The following is a 22,074-nucleotide window of genomic DNA, read 5'->3' on the forward strand; positions in this document are numbered from 1 at the left end:
CCCCTCTGACGAGGTCACAGTGAGAGAAGGGGAGAGTAATTCAATCCCCGGGCTTTTTCAGTGCAAGGCCAGTGCTCTTACTGACAACACCCTGAAATTAGAAGCAAACCAGCCCACCAGAGTGTGTGAGACTTCAGGGGCTGAAAAAGCAGCACTGCTTTTCCCATCCTACTTGGCTGTCTATCCGAAAAAACATCGTGAAATCATTGCAATGATAAGCAGATGATAAGCTCAGTGATCTCACGTGCCATCAATGTGAATGACGAGAACCTGACACGTCTGATATGATTTTAGTGTGCGCCATGTGTGACCGAATCTGTTAGAAAACACGTTGCACATGTAATCAGCGTGATTCATTATATTCTTGTTCTTTTTATTGTTTTGTGTGATTTCAACATATACTGAAGCTCTATAGATAACATTTAATCTGTCAGCACATTTAGTTTTACTGGTATGCTACTCTTTTTTTTTTTTTTTTTTTTTTTGCGTTATAATATTTTTTTGAGTCCGTTCATATACTTAAACAAGCTAAAAATTAAAGTACAACTGTATAAAATCTGATGTTATGCATTTGAGACACTTTCGCATATGTAGCTGGTTTTATTGTTGTTTTGTTGCCGTACACACACACAGGGACGAGACCCAGTGGCCTCTGTGTTTCCATATTTACATCTATAAAGTTTTATATAGCAGAAATAACTCGAGTCATGGCAGTTATAACCCAACATAACTCAGCTTTTGTGAGGGGTTTTCAGGCATCCCACCCTAATGGTTAATATATCATTAATATGGTGTTGTATGTTCAGCGTTTCACTGTCTGTGGAGTTGTGTACAAACCTCAACCTTCATAAGACCGATGAGACACTTCTGTACAGCAGCAGAGCTGCTCATTTCTGAATCCAGAAAGATTAATATAAACCAGCGTAAATGAACATCGTCAAAAGATAATTAAGCTACAGCCTTTTCTGGCTTTCATACTTATGAATGTGATCAGAATTCATTTTTTCCTGAACAGAAGAACACGCTGGTACATCGTAGATCTTGCTCAAATTAATGCTATCCATTCTGGTAATCACTGGCTGGGAAATCATGTTAAATGAAGAGTAAAATTAAACATTATTAGATGAATTGTAAATTAAATTGAGTATTATTTTTGGTGTCACATCATATTAGACGTTGAGACTCCGGGAAGCCCTGCAATAAATAAGCACATGTAGACGCTCAACCGTTTGGACTTTATTTGCATGTCAATTCCAGCTAGCGGCTCTGGTGTGTCTGCGTGGCTGTCGGCTGTTAGTGTGGTTGGTGTTGGTGAGGATTGGAGTGAATTGATGGATTCAGGCATGTGTTACACACAATGAGCTTGACTGACTGAGCAAAAGATGCCCTTCCCCTCCTCCCTACAGTTCACAGGCATTACCATCTTAATAAGGAGGTTGATTTAGCCCCCAGGCTGAGGAAAGAGGGGCAGCGAGGCGGTAGGGCAGGTGTGCTTATGTGGGTAAAGTAGAATTGACCCCATCCCATTAAAGAACATGGGATATAAAGGGCCAGGAGAAGTCCTGAAGTCCCGAGGCACATGCATGTGTGTGTTTCTAGTACACTGACAGCTTAAAACCACCTGACTCACCATTTACCAGCCATTTTACCTCTGTTTCAGAGTAAAAAAATATATTTATGCATTTGGCAGATGCATTTATCCAAAGCATCTTGCATTTCTTTGTTGGTGTTCCTAGTGCTATATTGTTTGCGATACAGGAATGTAGAATAGGTCTCTCTTTTTTTCATTAGTGATTTATTAAATCATTTCATCTTGATTGTGAGTTTGCTGGAATCCAGTGCATCAAAACATTATCCAATAGCTTTTGTGGCCTAGGTGATGTCAGCAGGAAAGTAAAATTGTTTCACAGATGGATCATAAAAAATAATCTGAATAATATTGATTGATTGATTTATTGCTTTTGTGGTACGACACACAATGGTATAAAATGTGGTATAAAATGTTTTGTTTTTTTTGTTGTCCTTGTTGTTTATTTATTCCTATTTTCATAGTGTATCAAAGATAATTAACTGTTAGTGTCCTATTAAATGTATTTATTATTTTTTACAATTTATTTATTCAGCTTGACAAAACATACAACAAAAGAGAAACACATAAAATGTGTATATTTTATAACTTGTGGTAACATCATCAGCAACTAGATATTTATTTATTTTTTTAATTTTTATAGTGTATAGAAGCTAAATAAATAGTTTATGTAACATAAAACAATTATATATATATATATATACAAGCTATAATGTATGACTTTTGGAAATGCAGGAAAAGTCATACATTATAGCTTGTTTTAACATCTTTGGCCAAAATGATGGCCATTAATTGCTGTCGTTGTTTAGTGAAAGCAGAGCCACTATTTTAATGAATATTACAAAGGTAGTTATTAAGTAAGTACAGTCTTTTCAATTACAGGAACACACACACACACACACACACACACACACACAAAATAACATGTAATTTTAGAACTGTTCTTCTAAGACCTTCCAAGCCCAGCGAGGGGTCTCACTCTCCACAGAGAAGTGGAGACAGCTAATTTCCCACCCTCTCTACAAGGGATTCAGGTTTGAGAAGGACACATTGTCATTCCTCTCTTAAGTGAATAATAGCCCTTCTCCTGGTGTTAGAAATTTGGGGAGTGATCGTCTAATCGCTCTGTACTGCCGGCTGATGGATCAGCGCGCTGAGCTGAGAGCTTGTCAATAGTAGCTCGGTAATTAACAGAGTGGCATGAAGCAGGAGGGAGATCAGACAGCCGGATTAGTTCTGCCAGGTTCTCCTCAGCAGTCGATACACATAGAGACAGAAACCCAAGTGCCCCAAGACTCATTAACATACCTACACCAGATAGCACCTTTAAATTAGCCAGACGATATCTCTCTTTTCTGCTGTACGTGCTTTGTGACGTCTGATCAAACAGGTGAGGGAGTTCAATAAACTTGAAATACTAAAGGTAAGAGTTTTAAACAGACTGCGAAGTCCAAGTATAAAATTTGACATGCATTGTTGAGGAATTGATTATTTTTAGAACCGATTTTTGCTTGGGGATTTTTTCATGAGTGAATTTTGTTGTGAAATGTGCTTGTCACTCCTGGAAATTGTGTACAGAATGGAATTAAAGTAGTTTGTGGTAGTTTTAGGCCTGAATGATGATAACTATAGGGATATATATATATTTTTTTTTTTAATACAACTGTATACTGGTTTTGGTCTTATTATAACACTCTCTGTCCATTAAGCAACATTAAGTGTTTTCTTTATAATGGTTTTCTATGGGGAAGAAAATGCGTAACATGCAATTTAATGTGTTGAGTACATGTTCTGGGCTCTTACGCTTTCATGCAGGGGCGTAGCAATCTTTTCAAAAGTGCGGGGGATGGATGTGGTTTGTTTATAAACAATAAAAACGATGAATACAGTGACAGAGGGGTACAAAATGCAGGGCTTCATGCTTCTTGTCTGTCTGCTTCGTGTCTGCCTTTTCCTCCCGCTTCATCTCTGTCTTCCTCACTCCTGGCCACATCCTCACATACACCCTAATCAAAACATTTGAAATGAAAACACACCAGACACACGTGTGCACCTGGGGTGAAAATTAGCACCACCCATGACACAAACACACACACACACACACACACACACACACACACACACATGGCCTCTCTTCGTTCATAGACCTCTTTCAGAAACTGTAACATTCATTTCATTGCTCACCTGTGAACCTTCTCTCTGAAACTGATGCCTCCAGCAACTTCCTCTCCTAAAGTGGTAATAATGGGCAGTGGTAAAGGAATAGGGACAAACAGTTACAGCTGTGGCACTAGCAAACCTCAGTGAATATTGAAAAGTAATATCATGAAATAAATGCAAACAATATCTAATGGGAATAGGCTACTGTCGTTTAATGTCAAAAATGTTAAACTTTCAGCTTTCAACTTCACTTACAGGATTTATCTTGAAAAACGTGTCAATCTTCTCCTGCCTCTTTCTTTTCTGCATCTTAATGATACTGCGTGACAAAAAGACAGTGGTAAGCTTGATAGTGACATGGGTTTGACAGGACTGTGACTAAGACTGCTAAATTTTGCTTACTTGCGCCCTGAAAAGGGGAGAAAAAAAACGCCCACACAAAGCTTTTTCTCTGGTGTTATAAATAATGTAACAATTTACTTTTTTTAAACAATAAAATAATATACACTTTTCTTTCATAGTTCTTCAGCAGGTAAGCAAACAATGTCATCATTTCTCACTTTTTTCTCCTCAACAGGTAACGTTACAATCAAACACAACAGATCCACAAAAGTATTCAGCTAATCAACAAACAATGCTCAAAATATCAAAATCAGTTGCACTGGCAATGAACCCATAAATACACTGCTTAACAATGGCAGTTTGCCCCCCCTCCTCGTCAATTCCCTGCCTTCTTCATCACAGTTATGTTATACATTGCATCCCACATAACGTTACATAACCAAATTTAGCTAGCTGCTGAACAATATCCCAATAATAGCAATTAGCATTAGTCTAAAAAAAGAAATATAATACCGAAAACACTCAACATGTCAACAAAACGATTACAGAACATCTTCCCAAACACATATCAAGCTTATTTAAAAACATCGAAAGCATAAACACTCATTCAAAGTACCTGGAAAAGGGAGATGTAAATAACCATAACCATAACCATAACTTAAGGCAGAACAGCCAATCATCAGCTGGTCACACTCAAAGCCGGTGTCATGTTTGAGAGGGAGGGGGAGAGGAGGCAGCCGGCGAGCACAGACACAGAGCGGCCAGAGAAACGGAGGAGCAACTGTAGTAGTGATGGGTCGTTCGCGAATGAGCCGACTCTAAGAGCCGGCTCTTGTAGGTGAACGATGGGAGCTGGCTCGCATTTCTGAAGAGCCGACTCTATTAAAAAAAAAATAAAATAGCCTATAGAAATTAAATCATTATGTAATAATGGATGCATTTTATTTTATTTAAAATAACTGACTAATTCAAAAACAAATTAGTATAGGCCTAAAGCGCACATATTCATCACACACACTCAAAAATGATACTCCTAAGTAAGGGTCTGCAGCGAATCACAGCCAACCGCCAGAGAGAAGCAAATGTAACCACAGGGCAAGTGATAGAGTTGATAGACACCCTATGTTCATCAATGGCCAGAAAGCTTTATAGAATGGAATATAATCACGTGCTATCAGAAACCGCTGCACTTGACCCCAGGTTTAAGAAGTTAGCCTTCACATCCATTACCTCTGAGAGGGTCTCCTCGAAAACAGGACAAATTATTACTGAGAAAAGAACCTGTATCAACCCCTCGAAAGTAAGGCAGCTTGCATTTCTGAATGCAAATCTCTCATAAAATAAAAATATGATCTGCATTGTGTGTGTGTGTGTTCATGCTAGTTATACAAAACATAACTAGTGAGATAGTTCATGCTGGTTATATGACATGCCAAAAAAGAGGGACCAATTTAATCCTTTCAGTTATTTATTTTTCTTTAATATGGGTTCTATTATGTTGTTCAGATTCAGATTGTATTTGTTTTGTAATGTTGTTGTTTCTATACATTTAAAAGTTGTAATTTAAATGCAAATGTTTAATAGTATTCTTTTTCATAACAAATCAATGCATTTTTAAAGAAATTGTGAGACATTGTGAGTGTGATTTCATTTAATAATTTAATTAGAATTGTTTTCACACCTATCATAGTCAAAACATTGTTTTTTAAAGAGCCGTTTGTGAGCCAAAAGAGCCGGCTCTTTTCAGTGAGCTAAGTCAAATGAGCTGGCTCACGAAAAAAAGAGCCGAAATGCCCATCACTAGACTGTAGTAAGGCATTTGTGCAAAACTGCGGAAAAACTGCAGAAAACGTGCAGGTGTTGAACCCTCTCACCGCGACGCCCCTGCTTTCATGGTTTTCTATATTAATAAGGTGTGTGCTGAATTTGCCTATATATATATATATATATATATATATATATATATATATATATGAACCACTATTGTGTCTTGTCAGATCATTGATTTTGCAAGTCGTAATTTAGATTTTTAAAGTAGCAATTTGGCATGTGATAATTTCAATGTATGACTTACAGTAAGTATGTCATATGTTTTTTCCCTTATGTGCCAGAAATTGTCTTCCATACCAACAGTATTCTGACAATATCTTGGGATCAAATCCCAGGCAAGTTTGGTTGCAATGCAGTTTACTTTTGATACATGCATAAATGCAAATTAGAATTAAAAGCACACCAGAATATTTTTAACACATCTCTTTGTGTGTTCCAGCTATATGGGTTTGGAATGAGATGATGGTGAGTTAATGAGTTTAATTTCACACAGTTTTCATTTTTGCATGAATGATTTCTTTAAGCACTCAGAATATGAACATTTTTAGAAGCAGTGTGTACATGACCTACACTACTTCTCTCAGAACAGTTTAAATACATTTTTGATTATATAATCCAAACACCAGCACACGTTTGCTGAATCGGAAGAAAATGTTTAAATGAAATGTACTAACAATATATAATTTTTACATATTTTTATGTAAATATAAGCTGGTATACTCCTAAAATTGACAAGAAAATGACTAACACAGTATATACTGTCTGTACTGTGATGTGGAAAACAGCCGTTTATTCAAGTATAGATGTTACATTTTCATTGAACTGTATTGATTTCAGAAGCTTGAAATATCAGGCAACTTTTTGGAGACTCAATAATTGTAAAACACTATAATATGCAAAAAGTAATCCTTTAACTGTGAACTCCCCATAAAACCACTTCACACATTTTTTTCACTTAAAATAAATCACTTCATATATACATAATACAACCACAAGGCCAGAAAATCATAAATTTCTCCATCAAAACATAAATAATGATGAGAGGAAAGGTCTGTTTTAGTTTTATATATCCTATGTCTGTAGTGGTTTCAATGAGGTGACCATATAAAAACAGCCCTCTTAACAGAACAGAGTTCAATGGAAATTTCCCAATATCCGTTTGGCTCAAATATTGCATTTGTTGCCAAATGATCAAACGTCATGGTGGAACTTTTGACAGTCGGGCCTGAGAGCTTCATAAATACGAGAGAATGAGAGTGAAATGGCTCTGGCCCGGGATCGGTCTTTGACAGTCAGCTCATTAGAGCACAACTCGATGCTGGACAGTCTGAACGGTGCTTAAAACACACTGAAACAGCCATTCACCATTCAGCCTGCCGCTCTCACAGCTAACAGCTCGACCCAGCAGGCGTCTGCGCTTTTACAACATCCCCATTATGAAGTGGAACAGGTCAGTGCGTGAACGGGTGAGAAGCCGCTTTCAGCGCCGCTGCATATTACATGCTTAGCCTATCAGACACAATTACTGTTTAGAAAAGGGCTGCTTGACCTTTAACAAGAGAAAGAGAGCTCATGCGCTCACGCGGGCCAGCCCTGACTACTTTAACAGAGTACAGTGCAGGACGTTGTGGGTCACGTTCAGCAGAAAACAGCCTGGTGGCTTTTAATAACGGGGCTTTCCTGTTTCTGACACTGTACGGCGTGTGAGGAAGTCTGAACAGACGTGAATGTTAAACTTATACGACTGGTAGCGACACGGTGATTCAATACGAAGCTTAAATTTGAAGGGAAATTTATAGATTGAGAGCCGCAAAACTGTATTTTAACAGGCAGGGATGTTAAAGAGACCATTGATGATGTTCATATGGATGCCATTATGGACCAAAATTAAATATAGGCTGGTATACTCCTAAAGGTATTCATAAGCAAATCATAAAGCTACAACAAAGTCTGTAAGATTCAACCTGTGATACATTAATAGACTTTACATTTGAAGCAAGAAATGCATTTAAATACTATAGAGTGCATTAGAGCCACCACTGAAAAGAGCCGGCTCTTTTGGCTCACAAACGGCTCTTTAAAAAACAATGTTTTGACTATGATAGGTGTGAAAACAATTCTAATTAAATTATTAAATGAAATCACACTCACAATGTCTCACAATTTCTTTAAAAATGCATTGATTTGTTATGAAAAAGAATACTATTAAACATTTGCATTTAGTGAGGAAAAGAACTTCAATCCCACAATGCATTCTGAATGGACGCAGCCTCAGAAGTCATGCCCACGGACCATTGGCTGAATGTCTTTTGCATGAGGCACACTGAGCTGGAAACACTTCAGGAGTTTCAAAGTCGTCATCTGATTGGTTAAATCATACAGGATTCCCGGGAGACGTGTTTCACATTTTTTTTACGTTCCACCTGGAAACAAAGATGCCGAAATGCCAAACCCTCTCATGGAAGAAGAAAGCCGTCGTGTTTTCTACCTTCTGCCGTCAGTCTGAAGGTCTGGCAATGCGAGTCTACATTGTGAATGAAATACTAGAATAAAATAAAATTTATTGCAAAATATACATGTCCACGACTCTCTGATTGGTGGAATTGTTTATACAGCATCATAGGTAATGCAGTTTTTCACCACAAAATCAGCTGTTAAACATGATTATTTAATAAAATAAGTTTTAATACTGCAAACAGATGACTTCTGTCAAAATAACTGTGAATTTGTCTTTAAAGGTATATACAGTGCCCTCCATAAGTATTGGAACAGTAAAGACAAATTTGTCCTGTTTGCTGTGGAGTCAAGAAATCTGTAAATATGATTAAAAGATGAATATGAGACACAACTACAGAATGTCACATTTTATTTTTGGGTGATTCAGCACAAAGATATTTTACCAGCTAAGAAGATCAGCACTTTTAGAGTTTCATCTCCCATCTGATGTGAGCATAAGTATTGGAACAGTTGCCTCACAGGTCTTTCTAAGTATGCAGCTGTGTCCTGATGCATTCATTCCTCAGATATTAAAAGCAGGGAATGTGTCTTATCAAGTATATCCAGTGCTTCTGCATTCTAAGTCTTGGATCCGATGATGACACACACAAACCAGGATGAAGACGAGGAAGCCGACTCTGAAAGAAAAACATTTTTGGATGAATTTGGATGCTAAAAGAAAAGATGAAGTCAATTAGAACTATAGTAAAAACAAAGGGCATGGAGAAATCAAGACTTTGGGAACTACCGGTGACATCAGCAACCATTGACAACCTGATCGGCTGAGAAAAACAACAGCAGTTGATGACAGACAAATCATAAAAGGTGTGAAAATGAACCCTAAGATACATGTCTGTAAAATCACTAACAACCTCCAGAAAGCTAGGGTGATGCTCTGTCAATCTATAGTCCGCAGGAGAATTTGACACAGAATTACAGAAGCTACACAGCTTGATGCAAACCTCTGATCAGCACCAAAAATAGAAAGGCAAGATTCTTCACAAATGTGAGCAGGTAGAGTTTTGGAACTGAGTTGATGGACCAATGAGACAAAGATTAACCTTTATCTAAGTGATTGGAAAGCAAGAGTGTGGAGAAAAAAGCACTTCATATTGGATCAGGACAATGACCCAAAACACCCTGCCAGTTCAGTCAAGGACTTTATCATACTGTACGTGTATATTTATTTTAGTTACAGCATTCACCATCACGGGCTAATGGACAATGCCAACCTACCAAATGTTGACCTTTGACCTGCCTCTGACTAGCCATAGTAAGTAGCAAATCATGCTTAACCGCTATTGCGGAAAGGCTATTTAACAAAAAGATATGAGTTCTTCCATTTGTTCCACACAACTTCCTGTTTCAACAGGAAATATGTAAACACAGCAGAGAAAATGTCTCAAGTCATCTAAATGTAAGAAACACTGAATAGAACAGATGTAAACTCCTTAGTTCTGATAACACCTGTAAGGTGAGAAATTATTTGTTCTTTTAATTCGGTCTGAACCTCATTAACTGATAATGAACGCACATACAAAGCAGGACAATATCACAGCAGTGGCTTACAGTTGTCTGAACTTATCCAGAACATGTGTGTTAGTGCTCCTTTTTCCTTTAATGATGCACACATGCACTTTAGACTGATTTGACCCTACAAAAGTACACACAAAAAAATAATGCCGAATTTTGATTGCTTCACTTGAAACAATGAGAGAACATGCAAACACTCGGTGGAGCTCGACGCTTAGCGTCTGCATGTTTAACAGTCTGGGACGACTTTGTAATTGGCTCATTTTAGATATCAGACCCCCATGTAATAAAAGGTCCTGAGATTCATGGATGAATAGTAACATTCGTCCTGAGGCCAGTTGCTTTTAATTCCCATTTGGTAATGTCAGTGGGCCACAATAACAAAACATACATATGTAAACATGCTAAAAAACAATGAATATCAATAAATATCAGCATTGTGATATGTGGCTCGACGAGTGCTGCTGTATTTAGATGGTATCATTTTACATTTTAATCAAATAAGGGAAAATCATGATGAGTGAAGACAAATAGTATTTAAAGCACGAAGATAAACTGATTTCTGCTAATTTCTAAGATGCAATACGTTCTTATGTCCTCATCATATCTGGTTTAAAATTTAATTTCATCATTAGATTCCAGGTTTTCCACTTTTTTTTGGGGGGGGGGGGGTCTAATTTTAATATTTTTTAAATAAAACATAAAAAAAAAAAAACGGTTTAGAGAGGGAAAGTTTCTTTTCTCTGTGCCAATTTCCATCCTGTTAGTATTTTGTAAAATAATCAAAATATTCTGAAGTTTTCATGAATAAAATGTAAGTATCTGAAGTTTAATCACAGCATATTACTGCTGCACTCTTTTAATTTACAACACATGAGTTACGGTTTCAACGTACTGTAATGCATGATAGACGTGGCCCACCTAATGCTTCTGTAACGGCAGGCCAGACAAATCCATTTCCCGTCGCTTCACACATACAATATTCAGGAATACTTAATATCTGTCAAGAGCCAGTGATAATATTATTATTGCTCTAAAAACATTAGTCCACAGTGAATTTGCTGCATTATTAGTTTGACTGAGCTGAAAATGCGGAATCATCCCCATTTCAGAGGCTCTAAATAAATAAATGTCTCTTTCCTAATGGACATGCCTACTTAAACATCGCATCCATTATTAATCCAACAGAATATCTGACAGATGAGCTACAATAACATCCCGTTCCCCGTTCGGCCTGTTATCGACTTGAGTGCGCAGATAAACGAGCTTTACCTATCCCGAACGAAAGCCCTTTAGATGAGGGCACTGCTAAGCCTGATTTAATGGACAATTTTTTAAGGGAAGAACTGCTGACCAGAAATGTTCAATATTCTAACCTCCGCTCCTGTATACGCACCTTACCCCGAGCCCAACTGAAATGTGGCTTTAATTAGCGAGAAAAAATCCTATCAAAGCTAGTTTGGCATTAAATATTCAGCTTTCTTTTCCAAGTAGATCAAGAGGGCTTAAACAGAAGCTATTCTTGACTTTAAATAGCCTTAAAAAATACGTGCGAGATCTGTGGGGATAAAATTGCACCTTGTTAGGTTATAACCTAACTCTTTATTTGCCTTCGCCGAGCTTTTTAATGGCCCTATCTGCTGCGGAGCAGGGCTTCCGTGTACAGATACACTATTAGCCTTGTCACTCGTTTAATAATGACGGTTTATGAGCCATCTCCTTTACATATTTACTGTCCTTAGCCAAACAGACTAGCATATGCCCATTTACAATGTCCTGCATTGCTCCGTCGGGGATTCCTGGATGTGGCTCCATTTGGTTATATACAAAACTCCTCCCTCAAGGGACGGCATTAGGCGTGACCTTTCACCTCTCCAAATACCCTGTGGTTTATGTGCTCTAATAACATGTGGCAAATATTTACCAGCCCGTGTTTTGATATATTGGAGCACCACTGTGAATATTAGAAGATATTTTCTGCTCAATCGGGTTCCGATGTCAAGGTAGACGCACACCCTGGAGAAAATACAGTGCGGTGCACAATACGCCGCCTGTTCTTTCTCTCTCTTTTCAGAGCCTGGCTGCTGGCTTACATAATCAGAGTGAATGGAGGCAGATTAGTCAGCATGCATATACATTTGAAAAGTTGTGTGTCCCCAGCGCACATTGGCTGTGCAGGCTGCTGTTATTGGGTTCTCACCAGAGGCTGCGGCTCTTTAGGAGGACAAGAGAGTGTGTGAACACTTCAGGCGGTAGATTTAAAGCTGTAAATGGATTATTTCTTGGATATTAACCACCCCGAACAGCCAGATGGCTTCTGGGAGCCTTCCAAAGCCAAAAATACACACACAAACACATAGGAGCCCACCAAGAAACTGGAGTCTTTTAATCCTCTGGGTCACAGGTCACCGACAATGGTGCAAATAATACATCTAACTGTAATTAGGATATCAATAAATCAATAAATAAATTATATATATATATATATATACATACTCACCTAAAGGATTATTAGGAACACCTGTTCAATTTCTCATTAATAAAATTATCTAATCAACCAATCACATGGCAGTTGCTTCAATGTATTTAGGGGTGTGGTCCCGTTCAAGACAATCTCCTGAACTCCAAACTGAATGTCAGAATGGGAAAGAAAGGTGATTTAAGCAATTTTGAGCGTGGCATGGTTGTTGGTGCCAGACGGGCCGGTCTGTGTATTTCACAATCTGCTCAGTTACTGGGATTTTCACTCACAACCATTTCTAGGGTTTACAAAGAATGGCGTGAAAAGGGAAAAACATCCAGTATGTGGCAGTCCTGTGGGCGAAAATGCCTTGTTGATGCTAGAGGTCAGAGGAGAATTGGCCGACTGATTCAAGCTGATAGAAGAGCAACTTTGACTGAAATAACCACTCGTTACAATCGAGGTATACAGCAAAGCATTTGTGAAGCCACAACACGCACAACCTTGAGGTGGATGGGCTACAACAGCAGAAGACCCCACCGGGTACCACTCATCTCCACTACAAATAGGAAAAAGAGGCTACAATTTGCACAAGCTCACCAAAATTGGACAGTTGAAGACTGGAAAAATGTTGCCTGGTCTGATGAGTCTCGATTTCTGTTGAGACATTCAGATGGTAGAGTCAGAATTTGGTGTAAACAGAATGAGAACATGGATCCATCATGCCTTGTTACCACTGTGAAGGCTGGGGGTGGTGGTGTAATGGTGTGGGGGATGTTTTCTTGGTACACTTTAAGCCCCTTAGTGCCAATTGGGCATTGTTTAAATGCCACGGCCTACCTGAGCATTGTTTCTGACCATGTCCATCCCTTTATGACCACCATGTACGCATCCTCTGATGGCTACTTCCAGCAGGATAATGCACCATGTCACAAATCTTGAATCATTTCAAATTGGTTTCTTGAACATGACAATGAGTTCACTGTACTAAAATGGCCCCCACAGTCACCAAATATCAACCCAATAGAGCATCTTTAGGATGTGGTGGAACGGGAGCTTTGTGCCCTGGATGTACATCAACACAAATCTCCATCAACTGCAAGATGCTATCCTATAAATATGGGCCAACATTACTAAAGAATGCCTTTAGCACCTTGTTGAATCAATGCCACGTAGAATTAAGGCAGTTCTGAAGGCGAAAGGGGGTCAAACACAGTATTAGTATAGTGTTCCTAATAATCCTTTAGGTGAGTGTATATATATATATATATATATATATATATATTATCAGATGAACAATTTAAATTGTGTTAAATATTTGATTATGATTTAAATATTAAACATCATCTAGGTAATGGGTAATATTTGACATATGCCACAGTTTAAAAGTTTGAGTGGATTTTAAGAAGTCTATCACATTCTTGAATGAAATATTCAAATGTGTACATATTTTCTTTATCTATATCAAGTATAGATCTCTGAGAAGGAAAATAACCATTATATTATCATTAGAATTTCCTAGATATGTCTCTCTATCTCCTCAGCTCTGTGATAAAGTGTTCAGAAGCTAGACATCAGTCCTGACAAAGACCGCTGCGATATTCCCTATTTCATATGCAGATGTGCAAAACCTTCAAATTAGACCTTCACGGGAAAGTACATACATTATAACTGTTAATTGCACTGCTGCTAAATTATAGAAATGCCAGCGTATGCCATATGTAAGCCTAACTAAACTTGCCAAGTATATTCCAACTTTCACACTTCTAATTGGCTGCTTCCTTGAAATCCTCCCAGACATGTGGAGCACGGGCCTTTTTAAAAATGATTAAAAGACTTTCCTCTGTATATTTTACATGGGAATATTCCTTTTTTTGATGAGGACTAATTGAGTAGAGTGAACAGGGAATGTAATTCCATTTTTATGTGTTGGCACTTCTTGAAGTGAATCAAGACATCAGGGACGTCTCACCTGATAGATAAGTGAAAGTGAAAAGTGAAGGTGACATGACATTCAGCCAAGTATGGTGATCCATCTTTAAGTAGCATAATTTGTTAAGTTAGCGTAATTGTTAGGAAGGCTAATATCTGGCTTTTTCTTCTGGCTTGGATAGTTTTGAGTTACATTTTGACAAAACCTGTCAGATCTAAGTATTATTGTTTTTTTTATGTTATTTTTTAACATGATTCTTTTATTATTATTATTATTTTGGAACAAATGAGGTCTCTGTTTAAGAACGCCGGCTCGCAGCTGCAGGTTCCGCTTCTTTAGAGCACCGCATATGAACGCGCATATATGTTCAGGTTGCCTGAACATAGTTTAACTGTCTGCCACAAGTTGATCTTGTAATAAAGGTCTTCCCGAGGAAAAACACGCTGTATTTTTACATTCATTGCATTTTTTTATTATAAAAATCAAATAATTAATTATATTATAAAAATATTAATGATAAATCGATAGTCGTTCATTAATTCTCCCGACGATCGACTAAGGAAATTTAATCGAATGCCCATCCCTAGTGAACACACACCCAGAGCGCCCTGGAAGCAGTTGGGGGTTCGATGCCTTGCTCAAGGGCACCTAAGTCGTGGTATTGAAGGTGGAGAGAGAACTGTACATGCACTCCCCCCACCCACAAATCCTGCCGGCCCGAGACTCGAACTCACAAACCTTCAATTGCGAGTCCGACTCTCTAACCATTAGGCCACGACTATCTGATGATTTTATCTTACAGAAATCAAAGGTTGTAATGCGATAGGGTCAAATGCTTTGTTTAGTTGCTTGCACTTTTAATCTAAAGCAAATTACAGTTGATTAATTTCATGGACAGTCCCTCTGGAGCAACCTGGGGTTAAGTGTCTTCCTCCAGAGCGCAATGGTAATACAGACGGTTAGAGACTCTCCAGTCAGGGTCACTACTTGTTGGGATTGTACCTGTAACCTTTGTGTGTGGGCAGTGCAGTTCCTTACCATGTTGTTTAGCACCTTTGAGTCTTTGATGTGGTTTAGTAATGCTAATAGCCTTAAATTAGCTAAATGATGTACAGTAGCTATAAATGCATTTGGACACTTAGTGTAATGCTAATTATTATTATTAAAAGTGTCTAAATGTCATTGCATTAGATGAAATGGCAAATCAACTGCCATTTATTTCAAATAAACACCAGAATAAATAAATAAATACTTTCTTGTTATTTTTGTCTTGTTTTTCATTATATTAGTCTTGTTATCTTAAATAATATATCAAGGTTTCTGATTTTTTTTTTTTTTTTTTTAATAAATCAATGTTATTTTTTCCCCATAAGTTTATTAGGTTTAAGTGTTGTCAATAAATACGTAAATAAATTTATACATAAATACGTAATACATGCATACATAAGAAGTATTGGTTCGCATAATTAAATTAATTAAAAGTTCATAATCATAATTTGCTAGAAAGTTTGCTAATGCCACTTGGATTGATGACAATCTAATGCAATATCATACATAACCAAATACTTATGATCAGATAATTATGATCAAAGTTAGATTTTTGTGATTCCATTGTGGGGGTTTTTCTTGATCTAGAAGTTTTAGGTTTGTTTTCCCCTTTGGTTTTAGTTATTTTACTAGGTCATATTAAATTAACTTATTTTTATTTATTTATTGATTGATTGATTGATTGATTTATTATTATTATTATTATTATTGGGGGGAGTTGGGTTTAAAAAAAAAAGGTTAGCTTTCTTATATCTTCTTTCGGTTTTCTTAATGTTTTTATGGTTTAAGTTCCAGTTAATTTTAAAAACCCTGTTTTAGTGTCACATGATCCTTCAGAAATCATTCTAATTTCTTGATGAAACATTTCTTATCAATGTTCCCAGTACTTGTTGAGGTCAGCGTAGGCTATTGTATTTAGTGTACACTAATATCATACTGTGTATACTCAATTTAATTCCACTTTATTATCTAGGGCCTTCACTATATTTTTGTGCTAATGATATAATTATGGTATCCTACAATACATATTGTGCTTCGTGATTGTATATTGTACATTAACCTTTTTCACGTGAGTTAAAATCCCTCTACAGATGGCTTCACCACCATAGTTAAGTTTGCGTGGATTTGCATGTCTCCGCAGTTCTTCCAATGGGGAGACTCGATAAGTAAATGTTCTCCATGCGTTTGTCACATGATTAACCTACATGTGAAGCTATCAACGGCATGATGTGGCTTCCCGTTCATCTGCATGTCCTCCCCACTCACTGCCTACTTAACTTGCAAATTCTTCTGAACTGTAACCTACTGTCTTATGGCCGTTGATTCTACATGTCCCTGTAGATGGGCTGTCATCAGAGGAGTGTGTGCGTGTAAGCAGCGGCTTCACACGCCACGTAATTGTGCCAGGAACTGTGAGGAATTCGGAGGGAGTTGTGATTCGGACTGGCGATGCGTTTCCTGTCCTCCCACGTTCTCATTTTTCACCACATACAGAACCAAAGAGACGTGCACGAGATTCGCGCATGATCTGATCAGGGGGATTGAAAGATTGCTGTGAATGATTCACATGGTGTTTTACCAACCTATGCAGCGTGAAATCTGGTTTTATTTACTAACCAACAGGTTAACCAGGGACTACACTGATAAAAGTGTAAAATTGGAAGTAAATTTCACAAATAATTATAAAAGGAACAGTTCACCCCCCCAAAAAATATAGGCCTATATATCATCCTCAGGTGATCCAAGATGAGTTTGTTTCAGCATTGGAACAGGTTCGGAGGAACTCAGCATTACATCACTTGCTCACCAATGGATACTCTGCAGTGAATGGGTGCTGTCAGAATGAGAGTCCAAACAATTGATAAAAAATATCTCAACTCATTCACACAACACCAGTCCATAAATTGACATCTTGTGAAGTGAAAAGCTGCATGTTTGTAAGAAAAAAGTTAGAGCAAATCCATTCATTTTGTTTTTGAAGTGAAGTGCCATTCAGCCAAGTCAGAATTCATGCTCTGCATGTAACCCATCTAAAGTGCACACACACTGTGAACACACACCCATAGCAGTGGTCATCATTTATGCTGCAGCACCTAGGGAGCAGTTTGGGGGTTCGGTGCAGAGGCGTCGTGCCCATTCAAAGTGAGGGGGCACGTGCCCCCTCAGATTTCTGAGCCAAGTGGATTTTAAATGCAGCTTCCAAACGAAAAAAAAAATTGCAGAATAATATTTTTTATATATTTGATACAATCACAGTGGTGAGAATAGATCGTTCAGTGCACAGCATCAGCTGCTAAATTCAAATCTGCGTTCGCTGGCTGGCGCTGAGCCAGAGACAGACGCGTTCGTACAACGCTTCATGATAACCAATCAGAAACTATTCTGTTGCGCTTATGGATGCAATGGCCAATCAGAGACGTCCAGAAGAGTCATCACTGAAACGCAGTGTTTTGTTCACTTGCTCGCTGACTGAATTATTTAGCGAATTCTCTCATCAGAAACAACAAAAAGTGCAGATGTGCATACGAATGTAAGTAAGATATTAGTTTCATAATGTAAAGTGCCTCAGTGATTTTAATGGGAGTTTTTGAGAGTGCCTGAACTCTGGCTAGACTGAATGAAAATGTTTTTTGATAATGTAAATGTTCTTTACTCTCTGTAAAATGAAAGTGTTAAAATAAGTATCTTACAATATTGTTATTAAAATTTACATTAAATGCAAATTCAGTCGTATTAAAAATATTTTATGGCATGATATGGCACTTAAGTAAAAAGTCAGGTTTTTATGTGTAGTTAATAGATTACACTACATTTCCATATATTGATCAAATAACAATCTATAAAGGTGCAAAACGCGTTTACCTACACATATTTGAGAAACGAGATATTTCCTGATATATTAAGCATGTTTGGAATTGTTTTGAATAAAAAGGAAAAAAAATAATAAAAAAATAAGCCTATATCAGTTATACAGTGCTTTCGTAGAATGACTTATAATCCCGAACCCCCCCCCCCCCAAATGTGCCCCCTCAAAAATCATGAATGCATGACACCCCTGGTTCGGTGCCTTGCTCAAGGGCACCTCAGTCGTGGTATTACCAGCCCGGGATTCGAACCCACTACCCTAGGGTTAGGAGTCAAACTCTCTATCCACTAGGCCACGAACAAGCAAGGTATTTAAACTGCAAGAAAATAAATTTTTCTCCTTGAAGTACATCATCACTCACTGTGTGAAATGTTTTTATAAATAGTCCATGAACAGAAATTCTGAAAATCACACAAATGCGCTGCATAATCATGTTTAATAAGGCTACTGAATTCTGACAGGCATGGTGCTTTTTTCATGTTTAACACTTTCACCATTCACACTAAGTGCGGGCGTAAAATAGTTTCAACTATTTTCAAATATAATTGCAATTAAGGGGTGTTCACGGCAGAACCTTGCAGTGTTTAACCTTGAAAAGACTTCCTCCACAATAATCAGCTTTTTAACAGCTAATGGCTCCGATGTAAGTTCACACTGTGCAGGCAGGGCTGTGAACAGTCCTGTTCATTAGAGATGTTAACCACTTGGGTTCCATCTATAAGGACTTATTAAGACCAGCACTCAGGTTACAGACATTTAGGTGACAGATTATGTGTACCTTGTTATCACGTTTGATCTACATGGCAGTGCTCTCACAATTAGTTATGTCTGTGATTGCATGTAGCGTCCTTTAATGAAACTGTATTTTTACCACTTAAAGGCAACATAACATAGATAATTGACCCTGTTTGCTTTGTCAATGCATGTTTCCGGTCTTATTGTGCACAGATATGTACAGGTTATAAAATATTTTAATTTAGAGACTACTTCAGATAATCTAATAACTTTCAGATGGACATAATATATATATATATATATATATATATATATATATATATATATATATATATATATATAATTTTTTTTTTTTTTTTTTATATGTATTTTACACACACACACACACACACACACACATGCACACATATATATATACATATCAAGCATGGCATGATATGGCTTATGATATTTTCATTTCATTGGATCATTTTGACAGAAGGGAAGGTTAACAGTGAATAACACCTTAAATTTCACTTTGTTGTTCACAGTAAGTATTGCAGAAGACTTCAGAAGACTTATAGCATAAATAATATTCAGAATAGTGTAAACTACTTTTATGTTGCTTTTTTTTTTTTTTTTTTACTTTTATTGATTTTATTTTTTTTTTTTTTTTATTTGGTTCTTTGAAGGCCAACATTTGTATCCGGTATAGTTGACACAAACTAAACAAAAGCCCTCATTACATCATGACCCCAAAAGGAACCTCTTCAAAACAACACAATGCTCAGATTTACACGTCCATATAAAGTACTTTTACATGAATTCAAGTTAAGATGTGCATAGCGAGTCTTAAGCAATTACGAGCTAATTGTTCCTCCTAATTGCCTTCGGAGGACTGCAGAATTCCATAGAACGTTCCAGACACAATGTTATGACAGCTCTGAACATACGAGCCAAGAGTTTGGAGTGTTCTTGTGTGCTGCTTTTTAATCTGAGCCCGGCAGATGAGAGGCTCAGTAATTGCTATATATTGCTCTTTGTTTCAAGGACCTTTGATGATCCCAAAGCCATGCCTTTATCAGAAGACAAAGTAATTAGAAGGGAAAATGAAGTGAGGGAGGGAGGTGGCGGGGGAGGACGGGGTCTCGTCTTCTGATTATCAGACTTCTCACCCTCCGTGTACACTGATTATTTTTATACACTCTTCGCCTATCAGTGTTGGTTCATGGTGAAAATGAAGATTCAAATGTGCAGTCAGCATGTTGTTGTGTTTGCGCTGGTTATTAATGATAATAAAACAAGGTGATAATGGGTCAGGTTTGATGGAAGGAAGACCACTTGTTTCTTGCTGACTGTTCAGCCATGCTGAAATATGCTTCAACTGTCAAATACATTATTATTATTATTATTATTATTATTATTATTATTATTGAATGTATAATCACTTCATTATTATTTACAGATAATTTTTATTAATTGATTTATTATAATTATTGTTAATAATTTTGTTTCTTTTTTTTAATAATTTTAATTAGTTTATTTTAGAAATAATTATTTATTTGCACAAAAAGGACATTAGTGGCGATAAAATGTATTATTCTCCTTGATAACAGCCATGAATTAAAAAATTATTTCTTCAAATTAATTCTAGTTCTAGGAATTCTAGTTTTGTAAAGACATATTAAAATATATTAGTCATAATTTATATTTGTCTAGAAAAAAAAATCAGGCATTAAAAAAAAATAAATCAGTAATTCAATTAATCTCCCTTACATTTTTTTTAATTTAGTAGTTCAGTTTTTCGCTTCAGCCATTGACATGTTTGCAGTTTTACATATTTTTAAGCCTATGCAATTATTTGTAATATGTACTTCATTGTTTCATTTTAAGTAGATTATTGTTTAATTGTAATACTGGGCTGAGTAAAACTGCCATTGTATGTGATGCATATGTGACATTTGCATGCATGTGCAGTAATGTATTTACCTAAACATGCTAAATGTCTTTTTACGCAATTGTTAAATCTCTTCATTCTCTTTTTCCGTTTTCCTGCAGTAGAGCGCAGGGTTATGAACACACACGGTGGGAGAGTTTGCACAAGTTCAGTATCAGGTTCAGATGAGGATGAAACTGATCCAGAATATCCCAGCCAAAAGGATGTGTCTCATTTTCCAGGGAATTTCCTCCTCTGTGGAGTGCAAGGAAGAGTGGCGGAGCGATTTGATATGTGGGATGTATAGGATAAAGCAGGCCAGAGGGGGTCATTCACCAGGCTTACTTTACCAGGTTACTTTATTTAAGCACATTTCTTACAGAATTTTCTGTGTGTAGCTTGAATGTTTGGAAACATACAGTACATTAATAAAGACATTATTATGAGTGTTTTTTTTTTCTTTTACCTCATCTAACAGTGTTTCCAGGAAATGGACATGGATCCATCCTGTGAGACCTCGACAGAGTGACCCAAACATTAGTAAGTGCTAGCACACATTCACACTTCTCTTTGGTCCAATGACAAATTTGTTTATGGATCTATATGTTAAGTCCTGTTTGTGTGTTCCACCGGGGAACGCTGACCTTTTCTTCCACACATAATGCATTGAAGTATTGACTTTATGACTTTGGTAATTAATTTTTATTATTTGCTTTATTTATTAATTTAAGAGGTGAAACAATTTTTCAGTATTGCTGCTACATATATATATATATCTATATATATATATATATATATATATATATATATATATATATATATATATATATATATGTAGCAGCAATACTCATATCACTCATATATCATATATAAAAAAGGTCACACCGTCTAACTCAAATTTCTTTCATCCTTTTTTGTTTGCCTGAAAAATTGTTTCACCTCCTAAATTAATAAATAAAGCAAATAATAAAAATTATATATATATATATATATATATATATATATATATATATATATATAATAGAAAAAGGAAGAAACTTAAATAATTGTATCCAGTAACTTAAATATATAATAATATTTATAATGTAATGTAATATTTATTACATATAAATATATCATATTATAAATATATGATAATTTTATTTGTTTTCCGATTATTTTATGGTGC

General features: G+C 36.7%; 1 long non-coding RNA gene across 1 annotated transcript in view; it reads left to right on the forward strand.

Moving 5' to 3' along the window:
- LOC132121816 (uncharacterized) overlaps positions 1-21,446 on the forward strand; it is a 34,552-nt gene extending 13,106 nt beyond the window's left edge. The window contains exons 2-3 of the long non-coding RNA XR_009426322.1: positions 21,029-21,259; positions 21,385-21,446. This is a non-coding gene — a long non-coding RNA (uncharacterized LOC132121816). The remainder of the gene's footprint in view (positions 1-21,028; positions 21,260-21,384) is intronic.
- Positions 21,447-22,074: the final 628 nt, after the last annotated feature.

This window comes from Carassius carassius, chromosome 40, assembly GCF_963082965.1.
Source record: "Carassius carassius chromosome 40, fCarCar2.1, whole genome shotgun sequence".
Lineage (NCBI taxonomy): Eukaryota > Metazoa > Chordata > Actinopteri > Cypriniformes > Cyprinidae > Carassius > Carassius carassius.